We start from the raw sequence: 14448 nt of genomic DNA on the forward strand, positions 1-14448 counted from the left end.
TTCCATTCAATTTATCATTCCTGGACTAGTAAGTCATATAATTCAAGATGGCCAATACCATTCCATACACCTCCCAAAAAGTACTTGTGTACAGTATTAATGATATTGCTCAGTATTTTCTGCATGCTATGCGTCATTTTTTTGTATTGGACACAAAATATGCATGCCTTCTAGACAGCATGCAGCTAGCTAAATAACATCAGTATTTTCAACATTGCATCTGTTTTTGGAAACCCATCAGTTGATATGTCATTTTCTGCTGCCTTGTTCACAGCTAATGGCTCAAGGGAAGTTAGGATTTCTTCTGTGAAATTGTTTGCTATTGACCATATGCTTTCTCTAAAAATGGTTGAGTGTTGGCTCATTCTTTCGGTAGAGTGATTCTGTGTATTCCTTCAGTCCTTTGTGTTGTTTCTTGTATCATTCATCATTTTGCCCACAAAATCATTCAATATTCAAAATCAAGATGTGCTTTCTTTTTATTCAGTTCCTCTCCTTAGTGATAAGATTTATGTGCTCTTCCCTATTATATTTCTAACTCCAGGTTTTTCATATTTAATTACAATTTTGTCTTCTTCAATTTGGTTTTGAAATTTTCTGTTCAAATTTTTACTTATTGTTTCTTATATTCTTAGTTACTCTGCATTCAAGAGAATCCTTAAGGGTCTCTTCTAACTGTGTTTATTTTTGTTTTTCTTTCCTTTCTTTTAATAACTCTTTGCTTTCTTCATATATGATTATATTGATGCCATTCTACAGCTCATGGGACTCTGTCATCAGTGCAGAATGATTAGAATGTATTCTTTAGATGTTCTCAAAATTCAGATAGGACATATTCAAAGTCCTATTTTGGTTCTCAGTTTTGGTCACATTTTGCAATGGTTTTTTTAATCTTCTTCAGCTTCAATTTAAACTTACATATGAGCAACTTATGGTCTGTCCACTGTCCACTCCTGACCTTGCATTCACTAAATATATTGGATTCTCCATGTTTTCTCAACAGATGTAGCTAATTTGATTTTTGTGTATTCCATGCCTTAAAGATTGTGACTGTAGATGCTGTTTGTTTTTGAAAGTGTTATCAGCAATGAAGAAATCATTGCTCTTGCAAAATCTATCATTCAATCTCCAGCTTTGTTTTTACCCCTGAGACTATTTTCCAACTATTTATTCTTCCTCATTCTTACATATCCATACCAATCACTAGTAATATTAATTTATTTTGATTTCATGTTTTAATTTATTTTAGACTGAAGAATTTGATCAAAACAAAACAAAACCCACTGCCCTACTGTTGATTCCTATTTATAGCAATTCCATGCATAGGTTCTCAAACTTCTTTTGTTTTTCTGAAGAAAAATTACTCATCACCCCTTGGCAATTAAACACTTTTTGTGCTCTAGCCCGCCATCAAGGATAAAGTGTATGCATTTGCTTTTGTGAACTCCCTCCCTGGATCATTCCAGCATCCTCCATTGTGGGAAAAACTACTATATAGGATTTTCTAAGTTCCAAATTTTTCTGAGAGCTGTTAGCTTTATCTATCTCTGGTGAAACAACCTGTCCCCTGACTCTATTGTTAACAGACCAATACTTACCTAATAGCACACCAGAATCCCGAAGAGATTTTTAGTGGTTTGTGTGTAAATTTGAATAGTGATTGTATTAACTGGTCTTCCTTTTTGACATATAGATATTATCCAATGACATCCATCATTATACATCAAATAGATTTTTAAAGTTGATTTTTGATAATGAATATGGCGCCATCCTAGTTCGACTTGTCATCCTGGATAAGTACGTTGCGATAGGTAGGTATTTTGTGCCAACATGGCACCTGTAATACGATGTGGGTACAGTTTAGCCTGTCAATCGGGTTGCAAGCTGATGACCACTCTTGGAGGTGCAACTGGGATATATAGCTCTCTGGAGAGCGTCCCCCACCACTCCCCACATTGACCTTCCCTCTTGCTGATAGTTAGCCCTGATAGAGCCCTGCAATGTTTTCCACCAACCTTGGATCCACACGACTTCATGCTCCCTGGCCTGTGATCTTCCTGCCTTCTGCATCATTTCAATTGTCTGTGTGAGTCTGCAGAGAGACTTATTGACTAGTATCAGGCTTATAGACTCAAGTTGGACTGGAATAGGATGTTTTATTGATATATGAGTATAATTATCTCTTGATACATGTGTTAGTTTGGGTTGAGTAGGGAAGCAAATTCATGACACACATATGTATATAAGAAATAGCTTTATAAAAATAGTAATTGTACATTAAAAACACATCCTAGCCCAGTTCAGAGCAAGTCCATAAGTGCAATATTCGCCTCTATGTCCAATACTAGTCCATAAATTTCTCTTTAGACTCATGCAGCCATGCAACAATGCTGAATCCAGGAGGATCACAGGGCAGTAGGTGGAAAGTCTTGTGGGTCCAGTGTCAGTAGAAGCATCTCAGTGCTGGCAGGGGTCTTCACATGGCTCCTACAACTCCCAGGGTTCTGTCTGCATCAGCGTGGCTCCATTTGCCTTGTCATCAGGAGTGTTTCACAGGGAGTGAGCATGGGTCTCACCTCCACCAAGCTATTCATAGCCTTAGAACCTTCTAATGAGGTCATTAAGCTGAGACCCGATCGACAAGCTAAACTCTACCCTTTCACTCTTAAGTCTCAAGTCAACAACAGATACAATATAAATCCCTTTCTTATACATGTATATGAAAGTCACTGAATTTGGTTCTCTACTCAACTCAGACTAACACATAAGTCTTTTTTTGGTTTTTTTTTAATCTTTTTATTGGAGGCTCATAAAAGTCTTATCACAATCCATGCACAAATCCATTGTGTCAAGTATATATGTACATTTGTTGCCATCTTCAATCTCAAAACATTTGCCTTCTACTTGAGCCCTTAATATTGGCTGCTCATGTCCACCCTCCCACCCCACTCTCCCCTACCTCATGAACCCTTCATAATTCATAAATTATTATTTTGTCATATGTTACATAGTCTGACATCCCCCCACCCTGCCCTCTTATCTGCTGTCCATACCCAAGCGAGGAGGCTATATGTAGAATCTTATAATCAGTTCCCCCTTTCTACCTCACATTTCCCTTCACCCTCCAGGCATCGCCACTCTCACTGCTAGTCCTGAAGGGGTCATCTGTCCTGGATTCCCTAAGTTTCCACTTGCTACCTGTACCAATGTACATCCTCTGGTCTAGCCAGATTGGTAGGGTAGAATTGGAATCATGATAGTGGGGGGAGGAAGCCTTTAAGAACTAGATGAAAGTTCTATATTTCATCGTTGCTACCCTGCACCATGACCGACTCATGTCCTCCCCACACCCTTCAGTAAGAGGGTGTCCAGTTGGCTACCAATGGGCTTTGAGTCTCCACTCAACTCTCACCCACATTTACAATGATATGATTTTTTTGTTCCTTGATGCTTGATCCCTTTGACAGCTCATGGTCACACAGGCTGATGTGTTTCTTCCATGTGGGCTTGTTGCTTCTGAACTAGATGGCCACTTGTTTATCTTCAAGCCCTTAATACCCCAGATGCTATCTATATCTTTTGATAACCGGGCACCATCAGCTTTTTTTCACCACATTTGTTTATGAACATGTTTGTTTTCACTGATTGTATCAGGCAAATGGACACCCACTGATATGATATTTAATTCTTTGATGTCTGATCACTGGTTCCTTCTACACCTTGTGGTCGGACAGGCTGATGTGCTTCTTCCATGTGCACTTTGATATTTCTGAGCTAGAGGGCCACTTGTTGATCTTCAAAGCTTTAAGACCCGCTATATCTTTTGATAGCCGGCCACCATTAGCTTTCTTCAGCACATTTGCTTATGTGCACGTTTATCTTCAGGTATTGTATCAGGAAGGTGTGAATCCTGGAATGCCTATTTAATAGAACATGTTCTTGATGAGTAAGTGTTTTAGTGGAGGCCCAATGTCCATCTGCTGCCTTAATGCTAAATCTATAAATATATGCACACAGATTTCTCCACACTCTTATATAAATATATTTACATATGTACATTCCAGTATTTAGACCTCTAGAAATACCCTTTGTCACCTAGTACTTTCCTCTATTTCCTCTTGTCCCACTATCCTCTCATTCCTTTCCTCTTGTCCCACTATCATGCTCAGTCATTATTTGGGTTTCAGCAATTTCTCTTGGTTACCTTTCCCTTGTTGAATCCCTACCAGGCCTCTCACACCCTCCTCGCCTACTGACTTTGGATCACTTGTTGCTCCCCTGTCTCTGGGTTGGTCAGCACCACCTCCTTACACTCACCTCTCCCTCGCCTGTGTCCCTTTGGTCCCATTGTTTACTCCTCCAACTATTCATCCAGTCTATCTTATCAAGAAAGATCTGCAGAGATAATAATATGCACCAAAAATCAAGCCATAGTAAGATAGGCGAGGAGTGAGAACACAGAAATGACAACAAAAAAGGAAACTAATTACCCATAGAAGAATAAATTAATTGAAAGAAAAAAATTTACAAAGAAAGAAAAACCTGTAAATAGATCAAGTTCTGATTTTTGATCTCTTAGCATGTCCTTCAGTCAGGTCCGATGTGGTACCATGCTCTGACCCCAGAGTCTGTCCTTTGTACTTCTTCAGGCGCTCCCTGCTCTGCTCCCACAGTTGCTCTGCTACCTGCTGTTAGTGGTTGGACTCAGTGTCACAGGGTCAGTCTGGGCCAGTTCCGACACTGATTCTCCAGTGTTGTCACCTTTAGGGCCCTGGGCCATCAAGGTACAGCATGTCCCATTGTAGGATCAGCCATATTGTCCACTCTGTCCCTCGGCTAATCAGAGCGGGCATATCATCCTCCAGGCCTGATGGGCCAGGATGTGTTCCACTCTCTCTTCCTCCACCTTCATTTGCTCCTATTTGCTCTGATTGGACATGTTCCTTTCCCCTAGCTCCAGCTTCAGTGCTGCCCACTTAAATAAATTCTTCTGGGGGGAGGGGCAGTTGTCTATGTAGCTGGTGTGAGAGCCTTGCCCTAAGGCCCCTCCATTGATTCCCCACTTTTTGCCGGCACACTGCATTCATCTGGCACTGGCTTTATATCTGGTCCCTCTTTCCCTTTGGAGAAACAAACAATATGCTCCCCTTGGGTGGGTCAGTGCCCTATGCTCCAATCACACATCTTTATTGTTCTTTCCCCTTTCCTCCCTCCACCCCCTTTTTAATTGGCTACCATATGTACCCCTGGATTTGGTCTGGCCCCTACCATACTACATTGACCTCACACCTGGAGGGTTTGTATACAGTAGCTTTTTCCCTGTGTCCCTTTTGAATTTACCTTTCTGTTCTTTATATATATATATATATATATAAAAACTTATCGTAGTGGACTCATGTTATACTTGTCCTTTTGTGCTTGGCTTACTTCACTTAGCATAATTTCCTCCAGTTCTTCCCATGCGGCGATATGCTTCATGCGTTCATCACTGCTTTTTAGCGATGCACAGTACTCCATTTTATGTATATACCACAGTTGTTTAATCCATTCTTCTGTTGATGGAAATTTGGGTTGTTTCCAACTCCTGGAGATTGTGAACTGTGCCGCAATGAACATTAGAGCACAGATGTCTGGCCATGGTTTGTTTCTTGTCTCTTCTGGATTTATGCCCAGTAGGGGGATTGCTGGATCATATGGTAACTCAATTTCCATCTGTTTGAGAAATCAATGTCCATAGTGGCTGTACATACCTACAGGTCCACCAGCAGTGGATGAGAGTTCCTATCTCACCACAGCCCCTCTAACACTTGTTGCTTTCTGCTTTTTTGAATTGGGCTACCTTCGAGGGTGTTAGGTGGTATTTCAGCATTGTTTTCATTTGCATTTCTCTTATGGCTAATGATTGGGAACATTTTCTCATATGTTTATGGGCCATTCGAGTGTCAGACTCTGTAAACTTCTCTTCAGGTCCTTTGCCCTCCTCCTCAGTGAGCAATTAGTTTTTCTCTTATTGTAAGCTTGCGAAGTATTGTAGATTTTAGTAATAAGGGCTTTGTCTGATGCATCATTACTAAAGATGTTTTCCCAGTCAATGGACGCTCTTTATTACTCTCTTGGTGAATTATTTTGATGTATAGAGGTGTCTTATCTTCAGTGCATCCCATTTGTCTATTTGTGACTCCTCTGTATTTGTATCCTTCCCCATTTCTGATAGCCTATGTAGTCCCTGTGCCAAGATTCTCAGGTTTGTCCCAATTCCCTCATTGATGGTCCTAATAGTTTGGGGTTTTATCTCAAGGTCTGTGATCCACCTTGAGTTTATTCTTGTGCATGGAGTGAGGTAAGGGTCTTGCTTCATTTTTCTGCAGGTAGACATCCATTTTTTTCAGCATCATTTATTGAAGATGGCATCTGCTTCCCATTTAATATGTTTGTCCCTTATCAAAGGTCCATTTTTATATGCTGATCTTTTTATTTCTGAGTCTTCAGCTCTTTTCCATTGGTCTCAATATCTGTCATCATGCCAGTACCACACTGTTTTGACTACTGTGGCCATATAGTATGTGCTAAAGTCAGGTAGTGCAAACTCTCCCACTTTGTCCTTTTTCTTAAGGGGTTCTCTGCTAATTCTGGGCTTCTTCTCCCTCCATATGAAGTTGATCATCTGTTTTTCCAATTCTTTGAAGAAGGATGGTGGCATCCTTGTCTCGTCCCCTTTTTCAATGGAATTGTTTTCTTCTTTTCTCCCTTAACTACTACATTAGCTGTTGGTTTTTTATAGATGGCTTGTATAATATTGAGGAATTTTCCTTCTATTCCTATCTTCTTGAGTGTCTTAAACAGTAATGCATGTTGGACATTGTTGAATGTTTTTTCCGCATCTATCGATATTATTATGTGGTTCTTATCATTTTTCCTGCCAATGTGGTGAATAATGCTGATGGTCTTTCGTATGTTGAACCATTCCAGCATCCCTGGTATGAATCCCACTTGGTCATGGTGAATTATTTTTTAATATGCTTTTGTATTCCATTGACTAATATTTTGTTAAGGATTTTTGCATTAATGTTCATTAGGGACATTGCTCTATAGTTCTCAATTCTTCTGGCATCTTTGCCTGCTTTAATATCAAAGTTATACTAGCTTCATAGAAAGAGTTTGGGAGTTTTCCATATTTTGCTGTGTTATGGAAGAGTTTTTATAGGATTGGTGTCACTTCTTCCCAGAAAGCTTGGTAAAATTCTCCTGTGAAGCCATCTGGCCCAGGGGAGTTTTGGTTGATAATCCCTTGATTACCTTGTATATTTCTTCCATTGCTTTGGGTCTGTTGAAGTTCTTGACATCCATCTGGGATAGTCTAAGGCAGGATTATGTTTCCAAAATTTTGTCCATGTCTTCCAAATTGTTGAATTTGTTAGAGTATAGACCTTCATAGTGCTGTGTAATTGTTTTTTAATTTCATTAGGGTCCATTGTAATGTCCCGTGCTTCAACCCTCATCCTTGCAAATGTTTGTTCCTTCCATTCTTTAGTTAGATTTGCCAGAGGTCTATCGATTCTGTTAATTTTTTCAAAGAACCAACTTTTAGCATCATAATTTTCCCATAGTTTTCTTGTTTTCACTCTCCTGTATCTTGTCCATGATTTTTATTATATCTATCCTCTTGCTATTAATAGGATTGTTCTGTTGACTCTGCTCTAATTGGTGTAAGTTTTGTGTCAGCATATCATCCACGAATCTCTCTTCTTTTTTAATGTGTGCATTTATTGCTATGAGCCTTCCTCTGATACATACCTTTGCTGTATCCCACAGGTTTTGGTATGTCGTATTTTCATTCTCTTGGTTTCTAAAAACTTCCTGATTTCATCTCTGTTCTGGGTCAATACCCACTCCTTTTGCAATAGGAAATTATTCATCCTCCAATTTTTAGCCCTTGTTTTCTGCACCGTCGTTCTGTTAATTTCCAATTTTATGGCACAATGTTCAGAGAGAGATGTCTGTATAAACTTTATGTGATTGAATTTACTCAAGTTCAACTTGTCTCACAGCATGTGGTCTATTTTCGAATATTTGCCATGTGGGCTTGAAAAGAATGTGAATTCGTTTGCATGTGAGTGGAGTGTTCTGAAAATATTTATCAAGTCAAGTCGTCCAATTGTACTATTTAGATCTGTAGCCTCCTTGTTGAGTTTCTTTCCCAATGATCTGTCTTCTTCAGAGAGTGGTGTATTAAAGTAACCAACTATAATTGTTGAGCCTGTGATCTCTTTTTTCATCTTTTGGGGTGTTTGATTCATTAATTTCCCAGATCTCTCGTTAGGTACATATATGTTTATTATGCTCACTGTTTCTTGGTCTATTTTTCCCAAAAGCATTATATGGTGCCCCTCTTGTCTCTTGTTATGGCCTGTACCTTGAGGTCATTTTGGTCAGTTATTAAGATCGCTACCCCTGCTTATTTTGCATTACTATTTGCTTGGCATATTTCTCCTCCAGCTTTTAATTCTCAACCTGTTTTTGTCTGCAAGCTTCAGATGAATCTCCTGGAGGCAGCAGATGGATAGATTATGGTTCCTGAGTCAGTCTGTTAGCCTCTGTCTTTTAATTCTTGTGTTCAAGTACATGATATCCAGTGATGTGGACTCTGTGATGTCATCTTGTACATTTTGTGTTGCACAATTTCCTATGTACCTATCTTATCTGCTTGTGTTGTGTGTTTTATGTTTGCCTTCTTTCCACTATTGAGCTGATGCTATCCTAGGAGCTGTTTCCTCTTTGTTGCCCTATGAGTGGAGTTGTTCTATGTGATGATCTCCTATTTTCCCCAGTGAGTGTGGATCTTCTGCCAGTACTGGATTGGCATGGATCTTTTATAGGGCTGGGTTACTTTTTTATGTATTCTTTAAGGTTGTCCTTGTCTGGGAAGACTCATACTTCTACATCTTTCTTAATAGATACTTTGGCAAGGTAAAGTATTCTTGGGTTTGCATTGTTTTCCTTCAATTTTTGGAATATGTTACTCCATTCCCTCCTCTTCTTCATCGTTTCCACTGATAGAACTGAACATGCTCCTACTGGGGTACCTTTATACGTGACTGTTTGCTTTTCCCTAGCTGCTTTCATGATCTCCTTTTCCTCATAGTTGAATAGTTTGACAATTATTTGTCTTGGTAACTTCTTCCTGTGATTGAGTCTGGCTGGTGTTCTTTCAGCCCCTTGAATGGCTGCCTGATTTTCATTTATTAAGCTGGGGAAGTTCACTGTTGACTTGATTCTTGTGTCTTGTTCCAGTAGTCTAATATTGTTTCTTTTCATAGCATCAGACATGACTCTCAAGTTTTCTTCAGATATTTTGATTGTCTAATTTGACTGCTTTTCCCATTGCTGAGGTTTGCTTGGTTACCCTCTATGTCACTGGCACAAGGTCTGTCAATTTGTCACTGGATTTTTTATTTCATCCCTTAACTCTTGTATTTCCCTTTGGTGCTTTGCCTTTATCACCTGTATCATTTTGTCTTTTTTCTGCATTGCTTCCCTCATATCCTTTATGACTTCAAGCAGCATTTTGAATATTTCTTTTTGTGGCAGGTTAATATCTGCTTCTTCTATGCCTATTGTTAGGTTAATGATTTCTTCTGGCTTGTCTTCTCTTTCTCCTGCTTTTTCATTGAAGCTGTTAGAACTGGTAGCTGTTTATGTGTTGTTTTATAGGAATGTGGAGTCATCTTCCTGAGTCAAAGAGCCCTGGGCTCTCTCTTGGGGGATTCGTATGAGTACTTCTATGAACTACCTGCCGGTAGCTCTATTGAGGGGTCAGGCTATTGCTATATCTTCGGGTGGTTTCACTCTTATCCTAGCCATCCAGCATTCTGTTACTTGGAAAGTGTGTTGGATATTCCCCTCATGTAACACTGGTTGGGTTGTTGTGGGCTCACGAGGGCAACACTTCCTTGGCTGATATTTAAGTAGGCTTCAAGGTTCTTGGAGCACCTCGGCTAGGCTGTGGTGTTTTCCTCTCCAACTGGAGTGCTGAGAGGGCGTGTGGGTATGACTTCCTTGGTGTAGAGTTCTGTAGATGGCAGGGGAATTACCACAGATAGAGAGATCGCCTTGGAAGTTAGGTGGATCTTCTCGCAGTAGCGTGGAGCCCCACTAGTGGTGGTCAGGTGTTTCACCAGTCACTTGTAGGGCTTCGTGGTTTAGGCTTGGGATGCCCCCACGTTTTGTAGGGGAGAACCCCCTGCTGCTTGCTGTGTGGAAGAGGAACGGCGTGAATTCCCCATCTTCTTGCCAAGTCAATAAATGCGGGTGGAAGCTCCCCCAATTGGACCTTCAGAGTTTCTCTAGGCAGAGGGGAGTGGCCTCAAGGCTGCCAGTGGCTTGTGACAAGAAATAGAGTGAAAGGAGAGGAAAAAAGAGAGAAAGAGGAAGACACAGACTGGAGCCACAATGCCAAGCAAACTGACACACACCCCTAAATTGCACAAGCAAACAAAAGTGAAAATATTTTTATTAAAAAAGGAAACAAAAACAACAAAAAGGGAGAACTGAATCTGCTGAGGCTAAGGTAGAAAATAGAGACGAGATAGAAGAAGAGGATAAAAGATGAAAACATGAATGAAGAACACAAGGAAAGAGAAAAGGAAGAAGGAGAGAGAATTTTAAAAATATATAAAGAAATAGCTGACCCCGTGCTGTGCTGTGTGCAACACTGTCTTAGGGGTCAGGCTGCCCACTGGGAGGACAGGGTTGCCCTGGGCAGAGTGTAGGGGTCTGGGAACCAGCAGTGGCATGTGAAAAGAATGAGAGGGAGCAGAGAGAATCATACAAACAGACAGAGAAGCAAAGAGAACAAAGACAGAAAGAGGAAATAAATAAAAAGAGACTAAAGAGAAAGAAGGGGGGAAAAAAAACCAACTGTGTTCATTAATATTGGCTGTGATGGTAAAGAGTGAGGAGAGAGAGAAGGAGTAAATTAGGAATAAAGGGATAGCTGATCCCTAATTGCTTGAATGTGTTGCCAGAGGGGTTTAGACCCGGCCCCACAATGGAAGGTTGGTGTGCTCTTTTAATGCAGGGACCCAGTGATGCTGGGCAGAATTGCCCTATTGACAAGATCACCTTAGAGGTCTGACGGAGGTTTCCTCAGCAGTGCAGTACTGTGTAGATGTTTGTCTCAGCTGCCTTGTGTGGTGTGCACCACTCCCACGGAGGGCAGGCTAGAGTTCCTCCTGCTATTTGGGTTAATTTGCCCTAAGCGGAGGGTAGTGACCTGGAAGCCAGTAGTGGCATATGATAGGAGAGAGTGGGAGAGAAGAGGATAAAGAGGAGAAAAGCGGGAAAAAGGAGGAAGATAGAATTAAAAACTGCAACACAAACCTGAGCTCGTTGAGACTGACTGTGGTGGAAAAGATAGAAGGGTTAGTGAACAGAGTGGAAGAAATATAGTATTAGTTAAGGAGATAACTGAAAATTGATCACCTGTCCGTGAGGCTGCAGAAGTTCCAACTCTTTCTCAAGGTAGCAGGATGGTGTACCCGTTTGGTGCAGGGTTCCACAGATGCTGTGTGGGATTATTTCAAAGGCAAGATCCCAACCGTGGTTAGGCGTCAGTTGAGTGCTGGAGTTTGCTGGTGTTCCTGCCTTGTGCTGTATGTAGCACTGCAGTGTGTGTGTGTGGGGGAGGGGGGGCAGAAGGCTGGTATGTTCCCACAGCCCGTCTAGGGCCCCAGAAAAGGCAGGGCCTCCTCAGCTATGTATAGAATTGCTGAGAGGCAAGCTGGTATTATTGTCCTAGCTAGTCTGCTGGTGCCTACTAGATCAGAGGATTATTTTATTTTATTTTATCTCCCTGGCCAGCTAGAATATGATCAGATGAAATTGTCTCTCAGAGTCACTGGGCTGCAGTTCTTTGCTGGTTAAAGCTAGTACTTGCTACAGTGAGTCTTTGTTATTCAAAAAGTCACCAGGCCTTATAGCTAAGTTCTTGCGTTCCTTAGCTAGGTTTCTTCAGAGCAACCAGATATGGGTTTTAGTTTTAAACCAATAATATATATTTCAATTTTTTTATTATGCTTATGATGTGCTCCGATTTGGGAGGTGTTAGGTCGACCTCCAGAGGAGGAGATCCAGCTTATCAAGGGGGTTGTTTCCTTCTCAGCCAATTGGAACTAAATTCACTCCCTGGACTCTGACTATCCGCTTATTTTCTCCCACACTGTGATCTACCTGGGGTAAATATCTGGGGTTTTTTTTTTCTGTTCTAAATTATGGCTACCCGCCATCGACACTCCCCAGGCTGTGAGTTCAAGGCAGCCAACCCTGCAGAGAGCTCCAGCATGGGGTTCTCCTCTTGTCTGGGATTCTGTCCCCTTTAGGGCATCTGCCTGGAGAAATCGCTGCTTCCGCCAAGGGCGCAGTTGGTGCCCAAGGGCTCGCCAAACCTAGGATGCTTTAAAGTGTTCTTGGTTTGCTTTGTAAGTGGAAATCACACACAAAAAATGGCTTCAGGAGAGACCCTGGTACCCTAGTTCTAACTGGAGGACACAATCTCCCCATTTCCTTCATCTTACCTCCCAATTTTCTGGTCTTGCAGCTGGAACTCCAGCCAGGTGAGACCTATCGGGTCACCATTTTTACCCCAGTATCCAACACATAAGTCTTATTAATTGCTTATAACAAATGCCCACTACCAATATATTTTAGCTCACAGATGTTTTAGATAATGTTCTTTTAGTGTTTTATTTTTTAATGTTTCCTATTTTCCTCGATTTGTTACTTTTGCCACCCACGTTCCAATTATTAATGATGTTGGCAGTTGTTCCATTTAATTTTGATTAGTTCCCCAATAGAAAAAGACAGTCCCCAAAACTTTTGCTCCATTTTCATTATCTAGGTCACCTCTGCTTTGAAGAAGTATTTCTTTCCCTGTCATATTTTGAAGTCCTAACCTTAAGGTGTTAATTATCTTGCATTATATCTGACAATATTCTGCTGCTATTCATAGTTTGGAGTGATTAATACCTCATATGTTATCTGCCTATTATTTTTTCCTATCCTGTTCAAAATCTTGAGACTCCACTGAAAACTGCTCACCATGAGTGACTACTAATATTCGACTTACTAGTGGCATAGCTTCTACCAACATAGTAACAAGCAAATTCACAGAATTGCAATCTGATAAAAGAATGTGCCTTCTATTTTAGTAAGAATAAAATGCAAGGAGTCAAAAGAGAAATTTTGGTGTATATTTTATCATAGAATAACTGACCTAACAAATTCAATTCATTCATCAAATTCTCACTTTCCCACAACTTAAAAAGAACCCTGGTCGGCACTTTGAATCTGGAAGTCACAATACAAAATAAAGATACGGCTCTCTACTCCCAAACACATCAGAAACCTAAAGGGGTGGTTCTACTCTGCTCTGTATGGTCACTATGAGTTGCATTCTACTCGATAGCAGTGACATTGCTTTTTGGAAAATATAGAGTAACAACAACAACAACGATACCAAAGAAATTAGTCTTTCTGGATGATTTTAAAGAAGTGATGATATTACTAAGTGTAACATAATTTTTAAAACATAAAGAATTTTCTAATGATAAAATATTTTCATAATCATATGCATAAAAGACAAAGGTAGATAATTAGATAGATAAGTAACATAGATCTGATCCATGGATAGCTTTTGAAATATAATTATATGAATAGGTTTCTTATAATATTTGTTTTTCATTATTCTTAAAATATCTCCATTCTATTAAAAATATGCATTAAGAGCACTATAATATTAAAAAGACAATAGGATTTATTTCTCCTTTGCATTTTAAAATATGTGTTCCAATCCTGATTCAAATTGATTTTAAATTATGCATTTTACTTATTCAGTCACTTTGATCTTATCATTAGAGTAATTAAATGTTAATTATAACACATTCTTGATTCTATGTATATTGAATATTTGAAGTGAAGATAATTGAACAACAAAGATTTTATCTGAATATGAAATTCAGAAATTGTAACCCATGCTGAATTATCTCATTCAAAATTATCTCTGTATAGCCTTTCCCTTGAAGATTTTAATGTACAAGTATTCCCCAATTTGTGATGAGATTCTATTACAGTGACTCAGTTGTTGGTTCTGATTTGTTGAGTGTGTTTCTTATATTTTTATTTTCATTTGCATCACTTTCTGTTATCAATATCTTTGTAACTTGAATCTTTGAATATATGAAGGTGAATATCTGAGCATAGTACCAAGCACAAATTATATGCTGAAACACTATATGCCAGGCTCATTATGAGCAATATAGAGAATAACATCACCACTGCCAACAACGAAAAGAAGACAGATAACTGTAAATGAAGATCCTCATAAATGCAAATTCATGGGAAGTCAGACATTACTATTATCTTCATAACAAAGTATTTTATTTTTAATCCAAT

Source organism: Tenrec ecaudatus, chromosome 11 (assembly GCF_050624435.1).
Source record: "Tenrec ecaudatus isolate mTenEca1 chromosome 11, mTenEca1.hap1, whole genome shotgun sequence".
Classification (NCBI taxonomy): Eukaryota; Metazoa; Chordata; class Mammalia; order Afrosoricida; family Tenrecidae; genus Tenrec; species Tenrec ecaudatus.